At 53.2% G+C, this 27,461-nt stretch overlaps 1 protein-coding gene and 1 long non-coding RNA gene across 4 annotated transcripts in view; both read left to right on the forward strand.

The window, feature by feature from the left end:
* Positions 1–27,461, forward strand: part of LOC144502320 (retinoic acid receptor RXR-alpha-A-like) — a 423,978-nt gene that overhangs the window by 271,493 nt on the left and 125,024 nt on the right. The window lies entirely within an intron of this gene.
* Positions 3,751–14,905, forward strand: LOC144503069 (uncharacterized). The gene is made up of 3 exons (XR_013499414.1): positions 3,751–3,885; positions 5,509–5,721; positions 14,632–14,905. It is a non-coding gene; the product is annotated as an uncharacterized LOC144503069 (long non-coding RNA).

A 27,461-nucleotide genomic window follows, 5' to 3' on the forward strand; every position in this document is an offset into this window, starting at 1 on the left:
TTTATCCAATAACCATTTGAATGCTCTTACTACTCTCTGAGTAAAGAACCTACCTCTGACATCTGTCCTATATCTCTCACCCCTCAATTTAAAGCTATGTCCCCTTGTGTTAGCCATCACCACCTGAGGAAAAAGGCTCTCACTATCCACCCTATCTAATCCTCTGATCATCTTGTATGCCTCTATTAAGTCACCTCTTAACCTTCTTCTCTCTAACGAAAACAACCTCAAGCCCCTCAGCCTTTCCTCATATGATCTTCCCACCATACCAGGCAACATCCTGGTAAATCTCCTCTGCACCCATTCCAACGCTTCCACATCTTTCCTATAAATGCGGCGACCAGAACTGTACGCAATACTCCAAGTGCGGCCGCACCAGAGTTTTGTACAGTTGCAGCATGACCTCCTGGCTCCGAAACTCAATCCCTCTACCAATAAAAGCTAACACACCGTATGTCTTCTTAACAACCCTATCAACCAGGGTGCCAACTTTCAGGGATCTATGCACATGGATACCCAGATCCCTCTGTTCATCCACACTACCAAGTATCTTACCATTAGCCCAGTACTCTGTATTCCTGTTACTCCTTCCAAAGTGAATCACCTCATACTTTTCCGCATTAAACTCCATTTGCCACCTCTCAGCCCAGCTCTGCAGCTTATCTATGTCCCTCTGTAACCTGCCACTTCCCTCCGCACTGTCTACAACTCCACCGACTTTGGTGTCATCCGCAAATTTACTAATCCATCCTTCTACGCCCTCATCCAGGTCATTTATAAAAATGACAAACAGCAGTGGCCCCAAAACAGATCCTTGCGGTACACCACTAGTAACTGAACTCCAGGATGAACATTTCCCATCAACCACCACCCTCTGTTTTCTTACAGCTAGCCAATTCCTGATCCAAACCACTAAATCACCCCCAATCCCATGTGTCCGTATTTTCTGCAATAGCTTACCATGGGGAACTTTATCAAACGCTTTGCTGAAATAATATCTTTTCCCAAAGGTAGGGGAGTCTAAAACGAGGGGGCATAGGTTTAAGGTGAGAGGGGAGAGATACAAAAGTGTCCAGAGGGGCAATTTTTTCACACACAGGGTGGTGAGTGTCTGGAACAAGCTGCCAGAGGTAGTAGTAGAGGCGGGTACAATTTTATCTTTTAAAAAGCGTTTAGACAGTTACATGGGTACGATGGGTATCGAGGGATATGGGCCAAATGTGGGCAATTGGAACGAGCTTCGGGATTTAAAAAAAAGGGCGGCATGGACAAGTTGGGCCGAAAGGCCTGTTTCCATGCTGCAAACCTTTATGACTCTATGAATAGCCCCAGTATGACCCTAGCAGCGTATCGCTGGGCTGTTTGAGTCAATTATTTATAAATATGACTTTATAGAAACATCATTTCCATGTGATTACTAGAACATTCTGTCTTCTGCTCTTTGCTCAAACCTGCACAATAAGATGGTATGAGAGTCCACACAATCTGGGGAATTACACATTTGAAGATTGTCTTTGGATTAAAGTGGATCAGGTGACTGTGTCGAAGTGACAGATTCAGACAGACAGCAGCTGGACACGGGGAGGGATCAGGTGGAGTGAGCTTGGAATCCGGATCTCCAGCCTGTCCGGATCTGCAGCCAGCCCGGAGATTGCTGTCTTTCACTCACATTCCCAGTATTCCAACCTTGTTGGGACACATTATCCCAGAGCCGGGATTTTAGAACTTCCTTGATATTGCACAAATCCTTTCACCATCAGAAAAGGTGGAGAAAGAAAAAATAATAATTCTGCAGAAAGTGGACAAACGGGAATTTACTGTTTGGTGACAACAGAACCCAAACCTGTGTGTGTGAAACGTGGGGAGAACTTGAGGAATGGAGTGTTCCCAACGCTCTCTGCAACACAGTCTGCTGCTCACACTGACAGTGTCAGGCTGGTGTCTGAGGGGTAAGTAAAAATCTCCCAGTGTTTCCCAGTCTCTTCCCACTGATATCACTCACTCCAGGATTGAGGGAGTGCCGCACTGTCAGAGGGTCAGTGCTGAGGGGGTACCGCACTGTCAGAGGGTCAATACAGAGGGAGTGCCGCACTGTCAGAGGGTCAGTGCTGAGGGGGTACCGCACTGTCAGAGGGTCAGTACTGAGGGAGTGCCGCACTGTCAGAGGGTCAGTACTAAGGGAGTGCTGCACTGTCAGAGGGTCAGTGCTGAGGGTGTACCGCACTGTCAGAGGGTCAGTGCTGAGGGAGTGCTGCACTGTCAGAGGGTCAGTACTAAGGGAGTGCTGCACTGTCAGAGGGTCAGTGCTGAGGGTGTACCGCACTGTCAGAGGGTCAGTGCTGAGGGAGTGCTGCACTGTCAGAGGGTCAGTACTAAGGGAGTGCTGCACTGTCAGAGGGTCAGTGCTGAGGGTGTACCGCACTGTCAGAGGGTCAGTGCTGAGGGAGTGCTGCACTGTCAGAGGGTCAGTGCTGAGGGAGTGCCGCACTGTCAGAGGGTCAGTACTGAGGGAGTGCCGCACTGTCAGAGGGTCAGTACTAAGGGAGTGCTGTACTGTCAGAGGGTCAGTGCTGAGGGAGTGCTGCACTGTCAGAGGGTCAGTACTAAGGGAGTGCTGTACTGTCAGAGGGTCAGTACTAAGGGAGTGCTGTACTGTCAGAGGGTCAGTGCTGAGGGAGTGCCGCACTGTCAGAGGGTCAGTGCTGAGGGAGTGCTGCACTGTCAGAGGGTCAGTACTAAGGGAGTGCTGTACTGTCAGAGGGTCAGTGCTGAGGGAGTGCTGCACTGTCAGAGGGTCAGTACTGACGGAGTGCCGCACTGCCAGAGGGTCAGAACTAAGGGAGTGCTGTACTGTCAGAGGGTCAGTGCTGAGGGAGTGCTGCACTGTCAGAGGGTCAGTGCTGAGGGAGTGCCGCACTGTCAGAGGATCGGTGCGGAGGGAGTGCCGCACTGTCAGAGGGTCAGTACTGACGGAGTGCCGCACTGTCAGAGGGTCAGTACTAAGGGAGTGCCGCACTGTCAGAGGGTCAGTACTGAGGGAGTGCCGCACTGCCAGAGGGTCAGTACTGAGGGAGTGCCGCACTGTCAGAGGGTCAGTACTGACGGAGTGCCGCACTGTCAGAGGGTCAGTGCTGAGGGAGTGCCGCACTGTCAGAGGGTCAGTGCTGAGGGAGTGCCGCACTGCCAGAGGGTCAGTACTGAGGGAGTGCCGCACTGTCAGAGGGTCAGTACTGACGGAGTGCCGCACTGCCAGAGGGTCAGTGCTGAGGGAGTGCCGCACTGTCAGAGGGTCAGTGCTGAGGGAGTGCTGCACTGTCAGAGGGTCAGTGCTGAGGGAGTGCCGCACTGTCAGAGGTTCACTGCTGAGGGAGTGCCGCACTGTCAGAGGGTCAGTACTGAGGGAGTGCCGCACTGTCAGAGGGTCAGTGCTGAGGGAGTGCCGCACTGTCAGAGGGTCAGTGCTGAGGGATTGCCGCACTGTCAGAGGGTCAGTGCTGAGGGAGTGCCGCACTGTCAGAGGGTCAGTGCTGAGGGAGTGCCGCACTGTCAGAGGGTCAGTACTGAGAGAGTGCCGCACTGTCAGAGGGTCAGTGCTGAGGGAGTGCCGCACTGTCAGAGGGTCAGTGCTGAGGAAATGTCTGTGGGAATTAAGGAAGATGTTTATTTATTTGGTGGTTTAGTGAGGCGGGTGGGGGGGGGGGTTTGTGTTCTGTGTTTGCTGACCTATCTTATTTGTTGACCTAGTGGGAGCGCTGCAGTGCTATCACTGTAACCTGATGAGTGGCTCCCAGCAACTGAATGACGTCTGTTCCAACCCTGAGCCTGTGACCTGTTCACCCTCTCACCATGGCTTCAAATACAGATTCTGCATCAGGATCGAAAGCGGTAAGTGCAACACTAAACCCAGCACAATAACTCCTGTTGTGTCAGGAAGGCTGTGAGGGAGAGATCATCATCAACCGTACATAATTACTGACACCCACTCGACATTCACAACTGTCACTTGGGGGGAAGGGGGGGGCGGGGGTGGTGATATCTGCTGTGACTGGACCCCAGTGAGAGTCAGTGTGTGTGGAACCCGTACCCCAGTGAGAGTCAGTGTGTGCGGAACCCGTACCCAGTGAGAGTCAGTGTGTGTGGAACCCGTACCCCAGTGAGAGTCAGTGTGTGTGGGACCCGTACCCCAGTGAGAGTCAGTGTGTGTGGAACCCGTACCCCAGTGAGAGTCAGTGTGTGTGGAACCCATACCCCAGTGAGAGTCAGTGTGTGTGGAACCCGTACCCCAGTGAGAGTCAGTGTGTGTGGAACCCGTACCCCAGTGAAAATCAGTGTGTGTGGGACCCGTACCCCAGTGAAAATCAGTGTGTGTGGGACCCGTACCCCAGTGAAAATCTGTGTGTGTGGGACCCGTACCCCAGTGAGAGTCAGTGTGTGTGGGACCCGTACCCCAGTGAAAATCAGTGTGTGTGGAACTCGTACCCCAGTGAGAGTCAGTGTGTGTGTGGGACCCGTACCCCAGTGAGAGTCAGTGTGTGTGGGACCCACACCCCAGTGAGAGTCAGTGTGTGTGGGACCCGTACCCCAGTGAGAGTCAGTGTGCGTGGGACCCGTATCCAGTGAGAGTCAGTGTGTGTGTGGGACCGTACCCCAGTGAGAGTCAGTGTGTGTGGGACCCGTACCCCAATGAGAGTCAGTGTGTGTGGGACCCGTATCCCAGTGAGAGTCAGTGTGTGTGGAACCCGTACCCCAGTGAGAGTCAGTGTGTGTGGAACCCGTACCCCAGTGAGAGTCAGTGTGTGTGGGACCCGTACCCCAGTGAGAGTCAGTGTGTGTGGAACCCGTACCCCAGTGAGAGTCAGTGTGTGTGGGACCCGTACCCCAGTGAGAGTCAGTGTGTGTGGAACCCGTACCCCAGTGAGAGTCAGTGTGTGTGGAACCCGTACCCCAGTGAGAGTCAGTGTGTGTGGGACCCGTACCCCAGTGAGAGTCAGTGTGTGTGGGACCCGTACCCCAGTGAGAGTCAGTGTGTGTGGAACCCGTACCCCAGTGAGAGTCAGTGTGTGTGGGACCCGTACCCCAGTGAGAGTCAGTGTGTGTGGAACCCGTACCCCAGTGAGAGTCAGTGTGTGTGGGACCCGTACCCCAGTGAGAGTCAGTGTTAGTGGGACCCGTACCCCAGTGAGAGACAGTGTGTGTGGAACCCGTACCCCAGTGAGAGTCAGTGTGTGTGGAACCCGTACCCCAGTGAGAGTCAGTGTGTGTGGGACCCGTACCCCAGTGAGAGTCAGTGTGTGTGTGGGACCCGTACCCCAGTGAGAGTCAGTGTGTGTGTGGGACCCGTACCCCAGTGAGAGTCAGTGGGGATTGGGGGGGGTAATGGGATGTGGGTTGCAGTGCGATGGGGAGGTTATTTTCTCCTCATTCCCAGGCTGTTCTATTTTGTCAGTGATTTGTTGCTCTGTGTTTGCAATGGGCTGATCTTGGCAGTGAATTGTCTCGTTTCCTCAGTGGTGTTGGGCGTCACGTTATCCAGTGGGTGTGGCACAGCTCGGCACTGCCAAGAGAAGGAGTTACCCGGACTCCGAATCCAGTGCTGCACCTCCAACCTCTGCAACAACTCAGCAAAACTCCAGCTGACTCTCACACTCAGTGTCGGCCTTTCCATCAGCTTTCTGGGAGCACGGAGCTCGCTGTAAGAGCTGGGGACACTCCCACGTGCAGGTGAGTGAACACCCACGAACTGTCCTCGCTCTGCTCATGGAGAAATACAAAAATCCATCACCAACCGCAATGGGGAGATGAATAGGGAGGGAATAGAGGGATACGGACCCAGTAAAGGCAGCAGGTTTTTTTACTTTAGTTTCGGCATCATGTTCAGCACAGGCTTGGAGGGCCGAAGGGCCTGTACCTGTGCTGTACTTTTCTTTGTTCTTTGTTCAATATCATCATTATCAGATAACTTATATGTTTCACGCTGCTGCTTGCAGGATTAATGTTAGTTCCCAGAGCACAGGGGGGAATCCCACTAAATCAACCATCTGTTATATCTGAAACATAGAACTTACAAGAATGTAGCTCACTCTGTATCTAACCCCGTGCTGTATATGTCCTGGGAGTGTTTGATGGGGGACAGTGTAGAGGGAGCTGCACTCTGTATCTAACCCCGTTCTGTATCTGTCCTGGGAGTGTTTGATGGGGACAGTGTAGAGGGAGTTTTACTCTGTATCTAACCCCGTGCTGTACCTGTCCTGGGAGTGTTTGATGGGGACAGTGTAGAGGGAGCTTTACTCTGGATCTAACCCCGTGCTGTACCTATCCTGGGAGTGTTTGATGGGGACAGTGTAGAGGGAGCTTTACTCTGTATCTAACCCCGTGCTGTACCTGTCCTGGGAGTGTTTGATGGGGGACAGTGTAGAGGGAGTTTTACACTGTATCTAACCCCGTGCTGTACCTGTTCTGGGAGTGTTTGATGGGGGCAGTGTAGAGGGAGCTTTACTCTGTATCTAACCCCGTGCTGTACCTGTCCTGGGAGTGTTTGATGGGGACAGTATAGAGGGAGCTTTACACTGTATCTAACCCCGTGCTGTACCTGTCCTGGGAGTGTTTGATGGGGACAGTGTAGAGGGAGCTTTACTCTGTATCTAACCCCGTGCTGTACCTGTCCTGGGAGTGTTTGATGGGGACAGTGTAGAGGGAGCTTTACTCTGTATCTAATCCTGTGCTGTACCTGTCCTGGGAGTGTTTGATGGGGGACAGTGTAGAGGGAGCTTTACTCTGTATCTAACCCCGTGCTGTACCTGTCCTGGGAGTGTAATCCTAGTAACAGACAGATCAGGCAAAAACAAGACAGAGAACAAGGGAAGTCCAGATTAAACTGCATTTATTTCAATGCAAGAGGCCTGACGGGCAAGGCAGATGAACTCAGGGCATGGATGGATACGTGGGACTGGGATATTATAGCAATTACTGAAACATGGCTAAGGGAGGGACAGGACTGGCAGCTCAATGTTCCAGGGTACAGATGCTATAGGAAAGATAGAACTGGAGACAAGAGAGGAGGGGGAGTTACACTTTTGATTAGGGAAAACATCACGGCCGTACTGAGAGGGGATATATCCAAGGGTTCTGCCACTGAGTCTATATGGGTAGAACTGAGAAATAAGGAGGAAATCAGGCCCCTAAATAGCAAGAAATTGAGGAGCAAATATGTAAGGAGATTACAGATAGCTCCAAGAAAAATAGGGTGGTAATAGTCGGAGATTTTACCTTTCCCAACATTGACTGGGACAGCCATAGTATTAGAGGGTTGGATGGAGAGAATATTTGTTGAGTGTATTCAGGAGGAATTTCTCATTCAGTATGTGGATGGCCCGACGAGAGAGGGGGCAAAACTTGACCTCCTCTTGGGAAATAAGGAAGGGCAGGTGAGAGAGGTGTTAGCGAGGGATCACTTTGGGACCAGTGACCATAATTCTATTAGTTTTAAGATAGAACATAGAACAGTACAGCACAGAACAGGCCCATCAGCCCACGATGTTGTGCCGAGCTTTATCTGAAACCAAGATCAAGCTATCCCACTCCCTATCATCCTGGTGTGCTCCATGTGCCTATCCAATAACTGCTTAAATGTTCCTAAAGTGTCTGACTCCACTATCACTGCAGGCAGTCCATTCCACACCCCAACCACTCTCTGTGTAAAGAACCTACCTCTGATATCCTTCCTATATCTCCCACCACGAACCCTATAGTTATGCCCCCTTGTAATAGCTCCATCCACCCGAGGAAATAGTCTTTGAACGTTCACTCTATCTATCCCCTTCATCATTTTATAAACCTCTATTAAGTCTCCCCTCAGCCTCCTCCGCTCCAGAGAGAACAGCCCCAGCTCCCTCAACCTTTCCTCATAAGACCTACCCTCCAAACCAGGCAGCATCCTGGTAAATCTCTGCACTCTTTCGAGCGCTTCCACATTCTTCTTATAGTGAGGTGACCAGAACTGCACACAATATTCCAAATGTGGTCTCACCAAGGTCCTGTACAGTTGCAGCATAACCCCATGGCTCTTAAACTCCAACCCCGTGTTAATAAAAGCTCACACACTATAGGCCTTCTTCACAGCTCTAACCACTTGAGTGGCAACCTTTAGAGATCTGTGGATATGGACCCCAAGATCTCTCTGTTCCTCCACAGTCTTCAGAACCCTACCTTTGACCCTGTAATCCACATTTAAATTAGTCCTACCAAAATGAATCACCTCACATTTATCAGGGTTAAACTCCATTTGCCATTTTTCAGCCCAGCTTTGCATCCTATCTATGTCTCTTTGCAGCCTACAACAGCCCTCCACCTCATCCACTACTCCACCAATCTTGGTGTCATCAGCAAATTTACTGATCCACCCTTCAGCCCCCTCCTCTAAGTCATTAATAAAAATCACAAAGAGCAGAGGACCAAGCACTGATCCCTGTGGCACTCCGCTAGCAACCTGCCTCCAATCCGAAAATTTTCCATCCACCACCACCCTCTGTCTTCGATCAGACAGCCAGTTACCTATCCAATCGGCCAACTTTCCCTCTATCCCACACCTCCTCACTTTCATCATAAGCCGACCATGGGGGACCTTATCAAACGCCTTACTAAAATCCATGTATATGACATCAACACACTTAGTTACCTCCTCAAAAAATTCTATCAAATCTGTGAGGCACGACTTCCCCTTCACCAATTCCTGCTGACTATCCCGGATTAATCCGCATCTTTCTAAATGGTCCAAAGAGTTCAAAGGTCTTCACGGTGGAGGACACAAATAGTTTGCCAAATATTAACGATAGAGGGTTGGCAGCAGGAGAAATACTTAATACAATTAATGTTACCAGAGAGGCAGTGCTGGGTAGACTAATGGGACTGAAGGTGGACAAGTCCCTGGGTCCGGATGGAATGCATCCCAGGGTATTGAAAGAAATGTCAGAGGTAATAGTGGATGCGTTAGTGATTTTTTATCAAAACTCGTTGCATTCTGGGGTAGTGCCGGTTGATTGGAAAACGGCTAATGTTACGCCGCTGTTTAAAAAAGGAAGGAGACAAAAGGCGGGTAACTATAGGCCGGTCAGCTTAACGTCTGTAGTAGGGAAAATGCTGGAATCCATTATTAAAGAGGAGATAGCAGGGCATCTGGATAGAAATGGTTCGATCAATCAGACGCAGCATGGATTCATGAGGGGAAAGTCGTGCTTGACGAACATGTTGGATTTTTATGAAGATGTGACTAGGGCGGTTGATGGAGGAGAACCGGTGGATGCGGTGTTTTTGGATTTCCAAAAGGCGTTTGATAAGGTGCCCCATAAAAGGCTGCTGAAGAAGATTAGGGCACACGGAGTTGGGGGTAGTGTGTTAAAGTGGATTGGGGACTGGCTATCCGACAGGAAGCAAAGAGTCGGAATAAATGGGTGTTTTTCCGGTTGGAGGAAGGTAACTAGTGGCGTGCCGCAGGGATCGGTACTCGGGCCACAACTATTTACCATTTATATAGATGATCTGGAGGAGGGGATGGAGTGTAGGGTAACGAAGTTTGCAGACGACACAAAGATAAGTGGAAAAGTGAATCGTGTGGAGGACGGAGAAGATCTGCAGAGAGATTTGGACAGGCTGAGTGAGTGGGCGAGGATATGGCAAATGGAGTATAACGTTGATAAATGCGAGGTTATACACTTTGGAGGAAATAATAACAAATGGGATTACTATCTCAATGGAAACAAATTAAAACATGCTACCGTGCAAAGGGACCTGGGGGTCCTTGTGCATGAGACGCAAAAGCCCAGTCTGCAGGTACAACAGGTGATCAAGAAGGCAAATGGGATGTTGGCCTATATCGCGAGGGGGATAGAATATAAAAGCAGGGATGTCTTGATGCACCTGTACAGGGCATTGGTGAGGCCGCAGCTGGAATACTGTGTGCAGTATTGGTCCCCTTATATGAGGAAGGATATATTGGCATTGGAGGGAGTGCAGAGAAGGTTCACCAGGTTGATACCGGAGATGAGGGGTTTGGATTATGAGGAGAGGCTGAGGAGATTGGGTTTGTACTCGTTGGAGTTTAGAAGGATGAGGGGGGATCTTATGGAGACTTATAAGATAATGCGGGGGCTGGATAGGGTGGAGGCGGAGAGATTCTTTCCACTTAGTAAGGAAGTTAAAACTAGAGGACACAGCCTCAAAATAAAGGGGGGTCGGTTTAAGACAGAGTTGAGGAGGAACTTCTTCTCCCAGAGGGTGGTGAATCTCTGGAATTCTCTGCCCACTGAGGTGGTGGAGGCTACCTCGCTGAATATGTTTAAAGCGCGGATGGATGGATTCCTGATTGGTAAGGGAATTAAGGGTTATGGGGATCAGGCGGGTAAGTGGTACTGATCCACGTCAGATCAGCCATGATCTTATTGAATGGCGGGGCAGGCTCGAGGGGCTAGATGGCCTACTCCTGCTCCTATTTCTTATGTTCTTATGTTCTTAAAGAGTCCAAAGAGAATCCAAAGAGCTTCTACAAATACATAAAGGGCAAAAGAGTAACAAGGGAGTTAGTATGGCCTCTTAAGGATCAACAAGGTCATCTATGTGCGGATCCACAAGAGATGGGTGAGATTCTAAATGAATATTTCTCATCAGTATTTACTGTTGAGGAAAGCATGGATGTTCGGGAACTTGGGGAAATAAATAGTGATGTCTTGAGGAGTGTACATATTACAGAGAAGGAGGTGCTGGAAGTCTTAAAGCGCATCAAGGTAGATAAATCCCCGGAACCTGATGAAGTGTATCCCAGGACATTGTGGGAGGCGAGGGAGGAAATTGCAGGTCCCCAGCAGAGATATTTGAATCATCGATAGTCCCAGGTGAGGTGCCTGAAGATTGGAGGGTGGCAAATGTTGTGCCTTTGTTTAAAAAGAGCTGCAGGGAAAAGCCTGGGAACTCCAGGCCAGTGAGCCTCACATCTGTGATGGGTAAGTTGTTGGAAGGTATTTTGAGAGACAGGATCTACAGACATTTAGAGACGCAAGGACTGATTAGGGACAGTCAGCATGGCTTTGTGAGTGGAAAATCATGTCTCACAAATTTGACTGAGTTTTTTGAAGGGGTAACCAAGAAGGTCGATGAGGGCAGTGCAGTTGATGTTGTCTACATGGACTTTAGCAAGGCCTTTGACAAGGTACCACATGGTAGGTTGTTGCATAAGGTTAAATCTCACGGGATCCAGGGTGAGGTCGTCAAATGGATACAAAATTGGCTTGATGACAGAAGCCAGAGGGTGGTTGTAGAGTGTTGTTTTTCAAACTGGAGGCCTGTGACCAGCGGTGTGCCTCAGAGGGATCAGTGCTGGGCCCACTGTTATTTGTCATTTATATTAACGATTTGGATTAGAATTTAGTGGTGTGGTTAGTAGGTTTGCAGATGACACCAAGATTGGTGGCCTAGTGGACAGTGAAGAAAGTTATCTAGGATTGCAACGAGATCTTGATCAATTGGGCCAGTGAGCTGACGAATGGCAGATGGAGTTTAATTTAGACAAATGCAAGGTGATGCATTTTGGTCAATTGAACCAGGGCAGGACTTACTCAGTTAATGGTCGGGTGTTGGGAAGAGTTATAGAACAAAGAGATCTAGGGGTAAAGGTTCATAGCTCCTTGAAAGTGGAGTCACAAGTGGTGAAGAAGGCATTCAGCATGCTTGGTTTCATTGGTCAGAACACTGAATATAGGAATTGGAATTCTTGTTGAAGTTGTACAAGACATTGGTGAGGCCACACTTGGAATACTGTGTACAGTTCTGGTCACTCTGTGATAGAAAAGATATTATTAAACTTGAAAGAGTGAAGAAAAGATTTACTTGGATGCTACTGGGACTTGGTGGATTGAGTTATAAGGAGAGACTGAGTAAACTGGGACTTTTTTCTCTGGAGCAGAGGGGGCTGAGGGGGTGATCTTATAGAGGTCTATAAAATAATGAGGGGCATAGATCAGCTATGGGAGTCTAAAATTAGAGGGCATAGGTTTAAGGTGAGAGGGGAGAGATACAAAAGTGTCCAGAGGGGCAATTTTTTCACACAGAGGGTGGTGAGTGTCTGGAACGAGCTGCCAGAGGTAGTAGTAGAGGCGGATACAATTTTGCCTTTTAAAAAGCATTTAGACAGTTACATGGGTACGATGGGTGCAGAGGGATATGGGCCAAATGCGGGCAATTGGAACGAGCTTCGGGATTAAAAAAAAGGATCTGGCAGATGGAGTATAACGTTGACAGATGCGAGGTTATTCACTTTGGAGGAAATAATAGCAAATTGGATTATTATCTAAATGGAAAAAAATGACAACATGCTACTGTGCAAAGGGACCTGGGGGTCCTTGTGCATGAGACACAAAAACCCAGTCTGCAGGTGCAACAGGTGATCAAGAAGGCAAATGGGATGTTGGCCTATATCGCAAGGGGGATAGAATATAAAAGCAGAGATGTCTTGCTGCATCTGTACAGGGCATTGGTGAGGCCGCAGCTGGAATACTGTGTGCAGTATTGGTCCCCTTATTTGCGGAAGGATATATTGGCCTTGGAGGGAGTGCAGAGAAGGTTCACCAAGTTGATACCAGAGGTGAGGGGTGTTGATTATGAGGAGAGACTGAGCAGATTGGGTTTGTATTTGTTGGAATTTAGAAGGCTGAGGGGGGATCTTATAGAGACCTATAAGATAATGAAGGGGCTGGATAGGGTAGAGGTGGAGAGATTCTTTCCACTTAGAAAGGAAACTAGAACTAGAGGGCACAGCCTCAAAATAAAGGGAGGTCAGTTTAGGACAGAGTTGAGGAGGAACTTCTTCTCTCAGAGGGTGGTGAATCTCTGGAATCCTCTGCCCACTGAAGTGGTGGAGGCTACCTCGTTGAATATGTTTAAATCACGGATAGATGGATTCCTGATCGGTAAGGGAATTAGGGGTCATAGGGATCAGGCGGGTAAGTGGAACTGATCCACTTCAGATCAGCCATGATCTTATTGAATGGCGGGGCAGGCTCGAGGGGCTAGATGGCCTACTCCTGCTCCTATTTCTTATGTTCTTATGCATCAGGGGGAAAACTCTCCGCTGGTTGGAGTCACACTCGGCACAAAGGAAGATGGTTGTGGTGATTGGAGGTCAATCATCTCAGCTCCAGGACATCTCTGCAGGAGTCCCTCAGGGTCAGTGTCCGAGACCCAACCATCTCCAGCTGCTTCATCAATGACCTTCCTTCCATCATAAGGTCAGAAGTGGATAGTCAGAAGCTTTTTCCCAGGGTGGAAGAGTCAATTACTCGGGGGCACAGGTTTAAGGTGCGAGGGGCAAGGTTTAAAAGAGATGTACGAGGCAGATTTTTTACACAGAGGGTGGTAGGTGCCTGGAACTCGTTGCCGGGGGAGATTGTGGAAGCGGATACGGTAGTGAGTTTTAAGGGGCATCTTGACAAATACATGAATAGGATGGGAATAGAGGGATATGGTCCCCGGAAGGGTAGGGGGTTTTAGTTCAGTCGGGCAGCATGGTCGGTGCAGACTTGGAGGGCCGAAGGGCCTGTTCCTGTGCTGTAATTTTCTTTGTTCTTTGTTTTGTTTGGGGATGTTCGCCGATGATTGCACAATGTTCAGCATCATTCGCAACTCCAAATGCAGCAAGACTGGACAATATCCAGGCTGGGACTGACAAGTGACAAGTAACATTCACGTCACACAAGGGCCAGGGCATTGACCAGTGCCAACAAGAGAGAATCTAACCATCCCTCCTTGACATTCAATGGCATTACCATCACTGAACCCCCCACTGCCAACATCCGGGGGTTACCATTGACCAGAAACTGAACTGGACCAGCCACATAAATACTGTGGCTACAAAAGCAGGTCTGTGGAGAGTAACTCACCTCCTGACTTCCCAAAGCCTGTCCACCATCTACAAGGCGCAAGTCAGGAGTGTGATGGAATACTCCCCACTTGCCTGGATGGGTGCAGCTCCAACACTCAAGAAGCTCAACACCATCCAGGACAAAGCAGCTTGATTGGCACCCCATCCACAAACATCCACTCCCTCCACCACCGACGCTCAGTAGCAGCAGTGTGTACCATCTACAAGATGCACTGCAGCAATTCACTGCAGCAATGTTCCTTAGGCAGCACCTTCCAAACTTGCAACCACCCAGAAGGACCAGGGCAGCAGATGCCTGGGAACACCATCACCTGCAAGTTCCCCTCCAAGCCACTCACCATCCTAACTTGGAAATATATCGCCGTTCCTTCACTGTCACTGGGTCAAAATCCTGCAACTCCCTCCCTAACAGCACTGTGGGTGTACCTACAGCTCAGGAGCTGCAGCGATTCAAGATGGCAGCTCACCACCACCTTCTCGAGGGGCAATTAGGGATGGGCAATAAATACTGACCCAGCCAGTGACGTTCAACCTCATGAAAGAATAAAGAAAAGTCTAATTGCTGCCATGAAGTTTTGGAATGTTTATTCAGTCACTAACTCAGCAAGTTTGCTCCATGTTGTAGCTGTTACTGAAATGACCCACTCTGGGTTCACAGTTAGCGAGGGCACTAACAGTGACTTGTGTCTGTGTTGTGTGTTTTACAGAGCTGTCGGTAAACCCCGGAGTTGCACAACAAACCAGTAAATGTGGCTCAGCCGGAGACAACGAGGGGGTCACACAATAGACCATTGCTTCAGGGTTACCCCACACCCTTCCCAGTGGGATTTTCCAGCGTGTATTAATGCCAGATTGTAAGATTCCGTCAATAAAGTGAGGAATATTTTCCGATTTGATTTCATTCCCATTCCCAAAAGCTGCTCCTTGTGCAGGAGGAGCCACTGCAGAGCAAAGGTCGAAGGGCAAATAGTGAGGTTGGAACCCTCACCCTCACACACACCCTCACACACACCCTCACACTCACCCTCACACACACCCTCACACTCACATGCACCCTCACACGCACCCTCACACTCACCCTCACACACATCCTCACACACACACCCTCACACACACACCCTCACACTCTCACCCTCACACAAATCCTCACACACACACCCTCACACACACACCCTCACACTCTCACCCTCACACTCACCCTCACACACACCCTCACACTCACACTCACCCTCACCCTCACACACACCCTCACACACACACCCTCACACTCACCCTCATACACACCCTCACACGCACCCTCACACTCACCCTCACACACACCCTCACACACACCCTCACACACACCCTCACACTCACCCTCACACACACCCTCACAAACCTAATCACACACATCCTCACCCTCACACACCCTCACAGTCACCCTCACACACACCCTCACAAACATAATCACACACACCCTCACAAACATAATCACGCACACCCTCACACACACCCTCACACTCGCTCTCGCAAGCATATTCACACATACCTTTACACTCACCCTTACCTTCGCATAAACCCTTACACAAACACCCTCACACACACCTTCACAAACATAATCACACATACCCTCACATTTACCCTCACAGATACCCTCACACACACCCTTACACTCACCCTCACAACCATAATCACACACACCCTCACACACATCCTCCGGTTGAAGTCATGGGCATTGTACTCAGTGAGTTACAGGGTTGAGTGGGATCTCTGTCCCCTCTGTGCCTGGGCTCCAGTCTGAGGGGCTGTTTGACTCTGGATGGTCTGAATGGTTCACTGAGATCTGGTTCTTTCGCTTTTCCAGAGCCCTCGCTCAGTAATGAGCCGATAGCTGGAGCAGTTTAAATCACTGCATTCCAGAATCAGTGACACACATTCCCCACTCTCTCAACTTTTCCATGACTTTATCCTGAGCAACTCAACTCTGTTTCTGAGGCCTCCGAGATAAATGGATTGTGTGTCTCAGACTGAACCAATCGATCTCAGTAAAGGTTCTCAGTATAATGGTTGTGTGGTTTAAGAGAACACCAAGTGAAATGTCCATTCGGCCCATCAATCCCAACCCTTCCAGAACTGATGCTGCACTCAGCTCCACCAAATCTCTCTTTGGGGACACTTTGTGGCACGGTGGCACAGTGGTTAGCACCGCTGCCTCTCAGCGCCAGGGACCCGGGTCCGATTCCCAGCGGCACAGTGGCACTGCTGCTTCATAGAATCATAGAATCATATGGTGCTGAAGGAGGCCATTCAGCCCATCGAGTTTGCACCGACCACAATCCCACCCAGGCCCTATCACCATGCACTTACCCTAGCTAGTCCCCCTGACACTAAGGGGCAATTTACCATGGCCAATCCACCCGAACCAGCACGTCTTTCAGACTGTGGGAGGAAACCGGAGCACCCGGAGGAAACCCACGCAGACACGGGGAGAACGTGCAGACTCCACACAGACAGTGACCCGAGGCTGGAATTGAACCGGGTCTCTGGCGCTGTGAGGCAGCAGTGCTAACCACTGTCAACCGCGCCAGGGACCCGGGTTCGATTCCTGGCTTGGGTCACTGTCTGTGCGGAATCTGCACGTTCTCCCCGTGTCTGCGTGGGTTTCCTCCGGGTGCCCCGGTTTCCTCCCACAGTCTGAAAGACGCGCTGGTTAGGTGCATCGGCCATGGTAAATTCTCTCTCAGTGTACCCGAACAGGCACTGGAGTGTGGCAACGAGGGGATTTTCACAGTAACTTCATTGCAGTGTTAATGTAAGCCGAATTGTGACACTAATAAATAAACTTTAAACTTAAAAAACCCTCCCCCTCAGGCAGAGATTCTGTCTCCGGTGTCTTCACCGTGTGACTGTCTTCCCTGTTTCTCGGTTACTCCAAAGGATAGGATTTATGACAACACGGTCAATCCTGACATTAGCGGACATCGAAGATTCCAGCTGCTGATACCTTGGTGAGGATCAGCTGCAGAGATTCCAATTGGGAAATCCATCAGCACAGCAGCTGCTAAATCTAATCACTGCCCCGCTGCCACCCTGTCTGTGCCTGGGACTCAGGTGCCAGCTCTCCCCCTTCTCCCTCCTCAATGTTCTAATCACTCCACAGGTCCCAGTATCTGGTGGTGATCTTAGCCCAAGGGTCACCACACCTCAGGCCAGGGGCAAGGTTGAGAAGGAGGGGCCTTCATGAATAACCAGCAGGTACAGGAATTGAACCTGTGCTGTTGGCATCGCTAACCAGCCATTCATCCAACTGCGCGAAACCAACTCTGATATAAAATCAAGCAGAATTCAAAAAGGAAATGGATAAACTCTTGAAGGAGAAAACAAAGTGATGAGAGATGGGAAGAGTGGGGGAGAGGGACGAACTGGATTTGCTTTGAAAGAGCCAGCACAGGTTTGGCGGGCTGAATGGCCACATTCTGTGCTGGAATGTTCTATTGTCTGATGAAGGGACCACATGGTTGGTTTGGATGAAGAAAGATCAGATTCTTCCAGATCAAAACGATCCAACCGCCCTCCGAAATCTCAGCCCATCAGTGAATGGTTCAATCTCAGACCTAGAACAAGGTACAGCACAGGGACAGGCCCTTCGGCCCTCCAATCCTGTGCTGATCATGATGCCTGACTGAGCTAAAAAACCCTTCTGCCCTGACTCTGTCCGTATCCCTCTATTCCCTCCCTATTCATGGACCCATCCAGATGCCTCTTAAATGTTGTTAATGTTCCTGCTTCCACCATCTCCTCTGGCAGCGCGTTCCAGGCACTCACCACTCTCTGTGTGAAAAACTTCCCCCGCACATCTCCCTTAAACTTTCCCCCCCTCACCTTGAACCTGTGCCCCCCGGGTAATTGACACTTCCACCCTGGGGAAAAGCCTCTGACTCTCCAACCTGTCTGTGCCTCTCATCATTTTGTAGACCTCTATCAGGTCTCCCCTCAGCCTCCGTCTTTCCAGTGAAAACAATCCTAGTTTATTCAACCTCTCCTCATAGCCAACACCCTCGAGACCCGGCAACATTCTGGTGAACCTTCTCTGCACTCTCTCCAAAGCTTCCACATCCTTCTGGCAGTGTGGTGACCAGAACTGCACACAATACTCCAAATGCAGCCTAACCCAGGTTTTAGATAGCTGCAACATGATTTGCCTACTCCGGTACTAAACGCCCCGGTCGATCAAGGCAAGCATGCCACATGCCTTCTTAACTACCTATCATCTCAGCCTGTCACTGATGGTCAATCTCAGTCCATTGCTTTATCCCTGGTACTGGGCAGTGTCCCACCATCACATTGAGGATGGTTCTGTTTGGAGCAGGTGGCAGTACCTGTTGAATGCACAAGGTGGCAGCAGCCGCTGCTGATCAGCCCGAAAGAATTCCTGACCTCTGAACTTCAACCTCAGTCTGACCCCTGCCTTCGAGGACACTGAGATTTGCAGAATTGGAAAACGGCAATTATTCTTTTGGTGACAGAAAAGGAGAAAGAAAGAGAAATATTTCAATCCGTGACAAAATCCCGATAGCTTCGAATTGAACTGGACAACACACTGACCCTCACTGGGGTACGGGTTCCACACACACTGACTCTCACTGGGGTACGGGTCCCACACACACTGACTCTCACTGGGGTACGGGTTCCACACACACTGACTCGCACTGGGGTACGGGTTCCACACACACTGACTCTCACTGGGGTACGGGTTCCACACACACTGACTCTCACAGGGGTACGGGTCCCACACACACTGACTCTCACTGGGGTACGGGTCCCACACACACTGACTCTCACTGGGGTACGGGTCCCACACACACTGACTCGCACTGGGGTACGGGTTCCACACACACTGACTCTCACTGGGGTACGGGTTCCACACACACTGACTCTCACTGGGGTACGGGTTCCACACACACTGACTCTCACTGGGGTACGGGTTCCAGATACACTGACTCTCACTGGGGTACGGGTCCCACACACGCTGACTCTCACTGGGGTATGGGTCCCACACACACTGACTCTCACTGGGGTTCGGGTCCCACACACACTGACTCTCACTAGGGTACAGGTTCCACACACACTGACTCTCACTGCGGTACGGGTTCCAGATACACTGACTCTCACTGGGGTACGGGTTCCACACACACTGACTCTCACTGGGGTACGGGTTCCACACACACTGACTCACACTGGGGTACGGGTTCCACACACACTGACACTCACTGGGGTACGGGTTCCACACACACTGACTCTCACTGGGGTACGGGTTCCACACACACTGACTCACTCTGCGGTACGGGTTCCAGATACACTGACTCTCACTGGGGTACGGGTTCCACACACACTGACTCTCACTGGGGTACGGGTTCCACACACACTGACTCACACTGGGGTACGGGTTCCACACACACTGACACTCACTGGGGTACGGGTTCCACACACACTGACTCTCACTGGGGTACGGGTTCCACACACACTGACTCACACTGGGGTACAGGTCCCACACACACTGACTCTCACTGGGGTACGGGTTCCACACACACTGACTCTCACTGGGGTACGGGTCCCACACACACTGACTCTCACTGGGGTACAGGTCCCACACACACTGATTCTCACTGGGGTACGGGTTCCAGATACACTGACTCTCACTGGGGTACGGGTCCCACACACACTGACTCTCACTGGGGTATGGGTCCCACACACACTGACTCTCACTGGGGTTCGGGTCCCACACACACTGACTCTCACTAGGGTACGGGTTCCAGATACACTGACTCTCACTGCGGTACGGGTTCCAGATACACTGACTCTCACTGGGGTACGGGTTCCACACACACTGACTCTCACTGGCGTACGGGTTCCACACACACTGACTCACACTGGGGTACGGGTCCCACACACACTGACTCTCACTGGGTTACGGGTTCCACACACACTGTCTCTCACTGGGGTACGGGTCCCACACACACTGACTCTCACTGGGGTACCAGATCCCACACACTGACTCACTGGGGTACGGGTCCCACACACACTGACTCTCACTGGGGTACAGCTCCCACAGACACTGACTCTCACTGGGGTACAGGTCCCACACACAATGACTCTCACTGGGGTATAGGTCCCACACACACTGATTTTCACTGGTGTACGGGTCCCACACGCACTGACTCTCACTGGAGTACGGGTTCCACACACACTGACTCTCACTGGTGTACGGGTCCCACACACACTGACTCGCACTGGGGTACGGGTTCCACACACACTGACTCTCGCTGGGGTGCGGGTCCCACACACACTGACTCTCACTGGGGTACGGATTCCACACACACTGACTCTATCTGGGGTACGGGTCCCACACACACTGACTCTCGCTGGGGTGCGGGTCCCACGCACACTGACTCTATCTGGGGTACGGGTCCCACACACACTGACTCTCGCTGGGGTGCGGGTCCCACACACACTGACTCTCACTGGGGTGCAGATCCCACACATACTGACTCTCACTGGGGTACGGGTCCCACACACACTGACTCTCGCTGGGGTACCGGTCCCACACACACTGACTCTCACTGGGGTACGGGTCCCACACACTGACTCTCGCTGGGGTGCGGGTCCCACACACACTGACTCTCACTGGGGTGCGGATCCCACACACACTGACTCTCGCTGGGGTACGGGTCCCACACACACTGACTCTCACTGGGGTACGGGTCCCACACACACTGACTCTCACTGGGGTATGGGTCCCACAGACACTGACTCTCACTGGGGTTCGGGTCCCACACACACTGACTCTCACTAGGGTACGGGTTCCAGATACACTGACTCTCACTGCGGTACGGGTTCCAGACACACTGACTCTCACTGGGGTACGGGTTCCACACACACTGACTCCCACTGGCGTACGGGTTCCACACACACTGACTCACACTGGGGTATGGGTCCCACACACACTGACTCTCACTGGGGTACGGGTCCCACACACACTGACTCTCACTGGGGTACGGGTCCCACACACACTGACTCTCACTGGGTTACGGGTTCCACACACACTGTCTCTCACTGGGGTACGGGTCCCACACACACTGACTCTCACTGGGGTACCAGATCCCACACACTGACTCACTGGGGTACGGGTCCCACACACACTGACTCTCACTGGGGTACAGCTCCCACAGACACTGACTCTCACTGGGGTACGGGTCCCACACACAATGACTCTCACTGGGGTATAGGTCCCACACACACTGACTCTCACTGGGGGACGGGTCCCACACACACTGATTTTCACTGGTGTACGGGTCCCACACACACTGACTCTCACTGGAGTACGGGTTCCACACACACTGACTCTCACTGGTGTACGGGTCCCACACACACTGACTCGCACTGGGGTACGGGTTCCACACACACTGACTCTCACTGGGGTACGGGTCCCACACACACTGACTCTCACTGGGGTACGGGTTCCACACACACTGACTCTCACTGGGGTACGGGTCCCACACACACTGACTCTATCTGGGGTACGGGTTCCACACACACTGACTCTCGCTGGGGTGCGGGTCCCACACACACTGACTCTCACTGGGGTACTGGTCCCACACACACTGACTCTCCCTGGGGTACGGGTTCCACACACACTGACTCTCACTGGGGTACGGGTCCCACACACACTGACTCTCACTGGGGTACGGGTCCCACACACACTGACTCTCACTGGGGTACGGGTCCCACACACACTGACTCTCACTGGGGTACAGGTCCCACACACACTGACTCTATCTGGGGTATGGGCCCCACACACACTGACTCTCACTGGGGTGCGGATTCCACACACACTGACTCTCACTGGGGTACGGGTCCCACACACACTGACTCTCACTGGGGTACGGGTTCCACACACACTGACTCTCACTGGGGTACGGGTTCCACACACACTGACTCTCACTGGGGTGCGGATCCCACACACACTGACTCTCACTGGGGTACGGGTCCCACACACACTGACTCTCACTGGGGTACGGGTTCCACACACACTGACTCTCACTGGGGTACGGGTTCCACACACACTGACTCTCACTGAGGTACGGGTCCCACACACACTGACTCTCACTGAGGTACAGGTCCCACACACACTGACTCTCACTGGGGTACAGGTTCCACACACACTGACTCTCACTGGGGTACGGGTTCCACACACACTGACTCTCACTGGCGTACGGGTTCCACACACACTGACTCACACTGGGGTACGGGTCCCACACACACTGACTCTCACTGGGGTACGGGTCCCACACACACTGACTCTCACTGGGTTACGGGTTCCACACACACTGTCTCTCACTGGGGTACGGGTCCCACACACACTGACTCTCACTGGGGTACCAGATCCCACACACTGACTCACTGGGGTACGGGTCCCACACACACTGACTCTCACTGGGGTACAGCTCCCACAGACACTGACTCTCACTGGGGTACAGGTCCCACACACAATGACTCTCACTGGGGTATAGGTCCCACACACACTGATTTTCACTGGTGTACGGGTCCCACACACACTGACTCTCACTGGAGTACGGGTTCCACACACACTGACTCTCACTGGTGTACGGGTCCCACACACACTGACTCGCACTGGGGTACGGGTTCCACACACACTGACTCTCGCTGGGGTGCGGGTCCCACACACACTGACTCTCACTGGGGTACGGATTCCACACACACTGACTCTATCTGGGGTACGGGTCCCACACACACTGACTCTCGCTGGGGTGCGGGTCCCACACACACTGACTCTATCTGGGGTACGGGTCCCACACACACTGACTCTCGCTGGGGTGCGGGTCCCACACACACTGACTCTCACTGGGGTGCAGATCCCACACATACTGACTCTCACTGGGGTACGGGTCCCACACACACTGACTCTCGCTGGGGTACCGGTCCCACACACACTGACTCTCACTGGGGTACGTGTCCCACACACACTGACTCTCGCTGGGGTGCGGGTCCCACACACACTGACTCTCACTGGGGTGCGGATCCCACACACACTGACTCTCGCTGGGGTACGGGTCCCACACACACTGACTCTCACTGGGGTACGGGTCCCACACACACTGACTCTCACTGGGGTATGGGTCCCACACACACTGACTCTCACTGGGGTTCGGGTCCCACACACACTGACTCTCACTAGGGTACGGGTTCCAGATACACTGACTCTCACTGCGGTACGGGTTCCAGATACACTGACTCTCACTGGGGTACGGGTTCCACACACACTGACTCTCACTGGCGTACGGGTTCCACACACACTGACTCACACTGGGGTATGGGTCCCACACACACTGACTCTCACTGGGGTACGGGTCCCACACACACTGATTCTCACTGGGGTACGGGTCCCACACACACTGACTCTCACTGGGTTACGGGTTCCACACACACTGTCTCTCACTGGGGTACGGGTCCCACACACACTGACTCTCACTGGGGTACCAGATCCCACACACTGACTCACTGGGGTACGGGTCCCACACACACTGACTCTCACTGGGGTACAGCTCCCACAGACACTGACTCTCACTGGGGTACGGGTCCCACACACAATGACTCTCACTGGGGTATAGGTCCCACACACACTGACTCTCACTGGGGGACGGGTCCCACACACACTGATTTTCACTGGTGTACGGGTCCCACACACACTGACTCTCACTGGAGTACGGGTTCCACACACACTGACTCTCACTGGTGTACGGGTCCTACACACACTGACTCGCACTGGGGTACGGGTTCCACACACACTGACTCTCACTGGGGTACGGGTCCCACACACACTGACTCTATCTGGGGTACGGGTTCCACACACACTGACTCTCGCTGGGGTGCGGGTCCCACACACACTGACTCTCACTGGGGTACTGGTCCCACACACACTGACTCTCTCTGGGGTACGGGTTCCACACACACTGACTCTCACTGGGGAACGGGTCCCACACACACTGACTCTCACTGGGGTACAGGTCCCACACACACTGACTCTCTCTGGGGTACGGGTTCCACACACACTGACTCTCACTGGGGTACGGGTCCCACACACACTGACTCTCACTGGGGTACAGGTCCCACACACACTGACTCTCTCTGGGGTACGGGTCCCACACACACTGACTCTCACTGGGGTACAGGTCCCACGCACACTGACTCTATCTGGGGTATGGGCCCCACACACACTGACTCTCACTGGGGTGCGGATCCCACACACACTGACTCTCACTGGGGTACGGGTCCCACACACACTGACTCTCACTGGGGTACGGGTTCCACACACACTGACTCTCACTGGGGTACGGGTTCCACACACACTGACTCTCACTGGGGTGCGGATCCCACACACACTGACTCTCACTGGGGTACGGGTCCCACACACACTGACTCTCACTGGGGTACGGGTTCCACACACACTGACTCTCACTGGGGTACGGGTTCCACACACACTGACTCTCACTGAGGTACGGGTCCCACACACACTGACTCTCACTGGGGTACAGGTCCCACACACACTGACTCTCACTGGGGTACAGGTTCCACACACACTGACTCTATCTGGGGTACGGGTCCCACACACACTGACTTTCACTGGGATACGGGTCCCACACACACTGACTCTCACTGGGGTATGGGCCCCACACACACTGACTCTCACTGGGGTACAGGTTCCACACACACTGACTCTATCTGGGGTACGGGTTCCACACACACTGACTTTCACTGGGATACGGGTCCCACACACACTGACTCTCACTGGGGTACGGGTCCCACACACACTGACTCTCACTGGGGTACGGGTCCCACACACACTGACTCACACTGGGGTACGGGTCCCACACACACTGACTCTCACTGGGGTACGGGTCCCACACACACTGACTCTCACTGGGGTACAGGTTCCACACACACTGACTCTATCTGGGGTACGGGTCCCACACACACTGACTTTCACTGGGATACGGGCCCCACACACACTGACTCTCACTGGGGTACGGGTTCCACACACACTGACTCTCACTGAGGTACGGGTTCCACACACACTGACTCTCACTGGGGTACGGGTCCCACACACACTGACTCTCACTGGGGTACAGGTCCCACACACACTGACTCTCACTGGGGTACGGGTTCCACACACACTGACTCTCACTGGGGCATGGGACCAACACACACTGACTCTCACTGGGGTACGGGTCCCACACACACTGACTCTCATTGGGGTACGGGTTCCACACACACTGACTCTCACTGGAGTACGGGTTCCACACACACCGACTCTCACTGGGGTACGGGTTCCACACACACTGACTCTCACTGGGGCACGGGTCCCACACACACTGACTCTCACTGGGGTACGGGTCCCACACACACTGACTCTCACTGGGGTACGGGTTCCACACACACTGACTCTCACTGGGGCACGGGTCCCACACACACTGACTCTCACTGGGGTACGGGTTCCACGCACAGAGAGAGAGTGGGAGCAAGAGAGAGTGGGGGTGGGTGTGAGAGAGACTGGGAGTGAGAGAGAGAGTGGGAGAGAGAGAGAGAGAGAGTGGGAGTGAGAGAGAGAGAGAGAGAGTGGGAGTGAGAGAGGGAGAGAGAGAGAGTGGGAGAGAGAGAGAGAGGGTGGGAGCGAGAGAGAGAGAGTGGGAGTGAGAGAGAGAGAGAGTGGAAATCGGAGAGAGAGAGAGTGGGAGCGAGAGAGGGAGAGAGAGAGAGTCGGAGAGTGGGTGTGAGAGAGAGAGAGGGAGAGTGAGAGAGAGAGTGGGAGAGAGAGAGAGAGTGGGAGTGAGAGAGAGAGTGGGAGTGAGAGAGAGAGGGAATGGGAGTGAGAGAGAGAGAGAGGGAGCGTGGGAGCGAGAGAGAGAGAGAGACTGGGAGTGAGAGAGAGAGAGTGGGAGTGAGAGAGAGAGAGAGAGTGGGAGTGAGAGAGAGAGAGAGTGGGAGTGAGAGAGAGAGAGTGGGAGTGAGAGTGGGAGCGAGAGAGAGAGTGGGAGTGAGAGAGAGAGAATGGGAGTGAGAGAGAGAGAGAGAGAATGGGAGTGTGAGAGAGAGAGCGGGAGTGAGAGAGAGAGAGAGAGAGTGGGAGTGAGAGAGAGAGAGAATGGGAGTGAGAGAGAGAGAGTCGGAGTGAGAGTGGGAGTGAGAGAGAGAGTGGGAGTGAGAGAGAGAGAATGGGAGTGAGAGAGCGAGAGAGAGAATGGGAGTGAGAGAGAGAGAGAGAGTGGGAGTGCGAGAGAGAGAGCGGAAGTGATAGAGAGAGAGAGTGGGAGTGAGAGAGAGACAGAGGGAGAGAGAGAGAGAGTGGGGGAGTGAGAGAGAGAGAGAGGGCGAGTGGGAGTGATAGAGAAAGAGAGAGGGCGAGTGGGAGTGAGAGAGAGAGTGGGATTGAGAGAGAGAGAGAGAGGAAGAGTGGGAGTGAGAGAGAGAGTGAGAGAGTGGGAGTGAGAGAGAGAGAGAGTGAGAGAGAGAAAGAGAGTGGGGAGGGACAGGGAGAGAGGCGCTGGGAGGTAGGGGCAGGGAGGGAGGCGCTGGGAGGGAGGGGCTGGGAGGGAGGCGCTGGGAGGGAGGGGCCGGGAGGGAGGCGCTGGGAGGGAGGCGCTGGGAGGGAGGGGCTGGGAGGGAGTGGCTGGGAGGGAGGGGCTGGGAGGGAGGCGCTGGGAGGGAGGCGCTGGGAGGGAGGGGCTGGGAGGGAGGGGCTGGGAGGGAGGGGCTGGGAGGGAGGCGCTGGGAGGGAGGGGCTGGGAGGGAGGGGCTGGGAGGGAGGCGCTGGGAGGGAGGGGCTGGGAGGGAGGCGCTGGGAGGGAGGGGCTGGGAGGGAGGGGCTGGGAGGGAGGGGCTGGGAGGGAGGGGCTGGGAGGGAGTGGCTGGGAGGGAGGGGCTGGGAGGGAGGGGCTGGGAGGGAGGCGCTGGGAGGGAGGCGCTGGGTGGGAGGCGCTGGGAGGGAGGCGCTGGGAGGGAGGGGCAGGGAGGGAGGGGCTGGGAGGGATGGGCTGGGAGGGAGGGGCTGGGAGGGAGGCGCTGGGAGGGAGGCGCTGGGTGGGAGGCGCTGGGAGGGAGGCGCTGGGTGGGAGGGGCTGGGAGGGAGGCGCTGGGAGGGAGGCGCTGGGAGGCAGGCGCTGGGAGGGAGGGGCTGGGAGGGAGGCGCTGGGAGGGAGGGGCAGGGAGGGAGGCGCTGGGAGGGAGGGGCTGGAAGGGAGGGGCTGGGAGGGAGGGGCTGGGAGGGAGGGGCTGGGAGGGAGGCGCTGGGAGGGAGGGGCCGGGAGGGAGGCACTGGGAGGGAGGGGCTGGGAGGGAGGGGCTGGGCGGGAGGCGCTGGGAGGGAGGGGCCGGGAGGGAGGGGCTGGGAGGGAGGCGCTGGGAGGGAGGGGCTGGGAGGGAGGCGCTGGGAGGGAGGGGCTGGGAGGGAGGGGCTGGGAGGGAGGGGCTGGGAGGGAGGGGC

Source organism: Mustelus asterias, chromosome 13 (assembly GCF_964213995.1).
Source record: "Mustelus asterias chromosome 13, sMusAst1.hap1.1, whole genome shotgun sequence".
In the NCBI taxonomy this organism is placed as follows: Eukaryota; Metazoa; Chordata; class Chondrichthyes; order Carcharhiniformes; family Triakidae; genus Mustelus; species Mustelus asterias.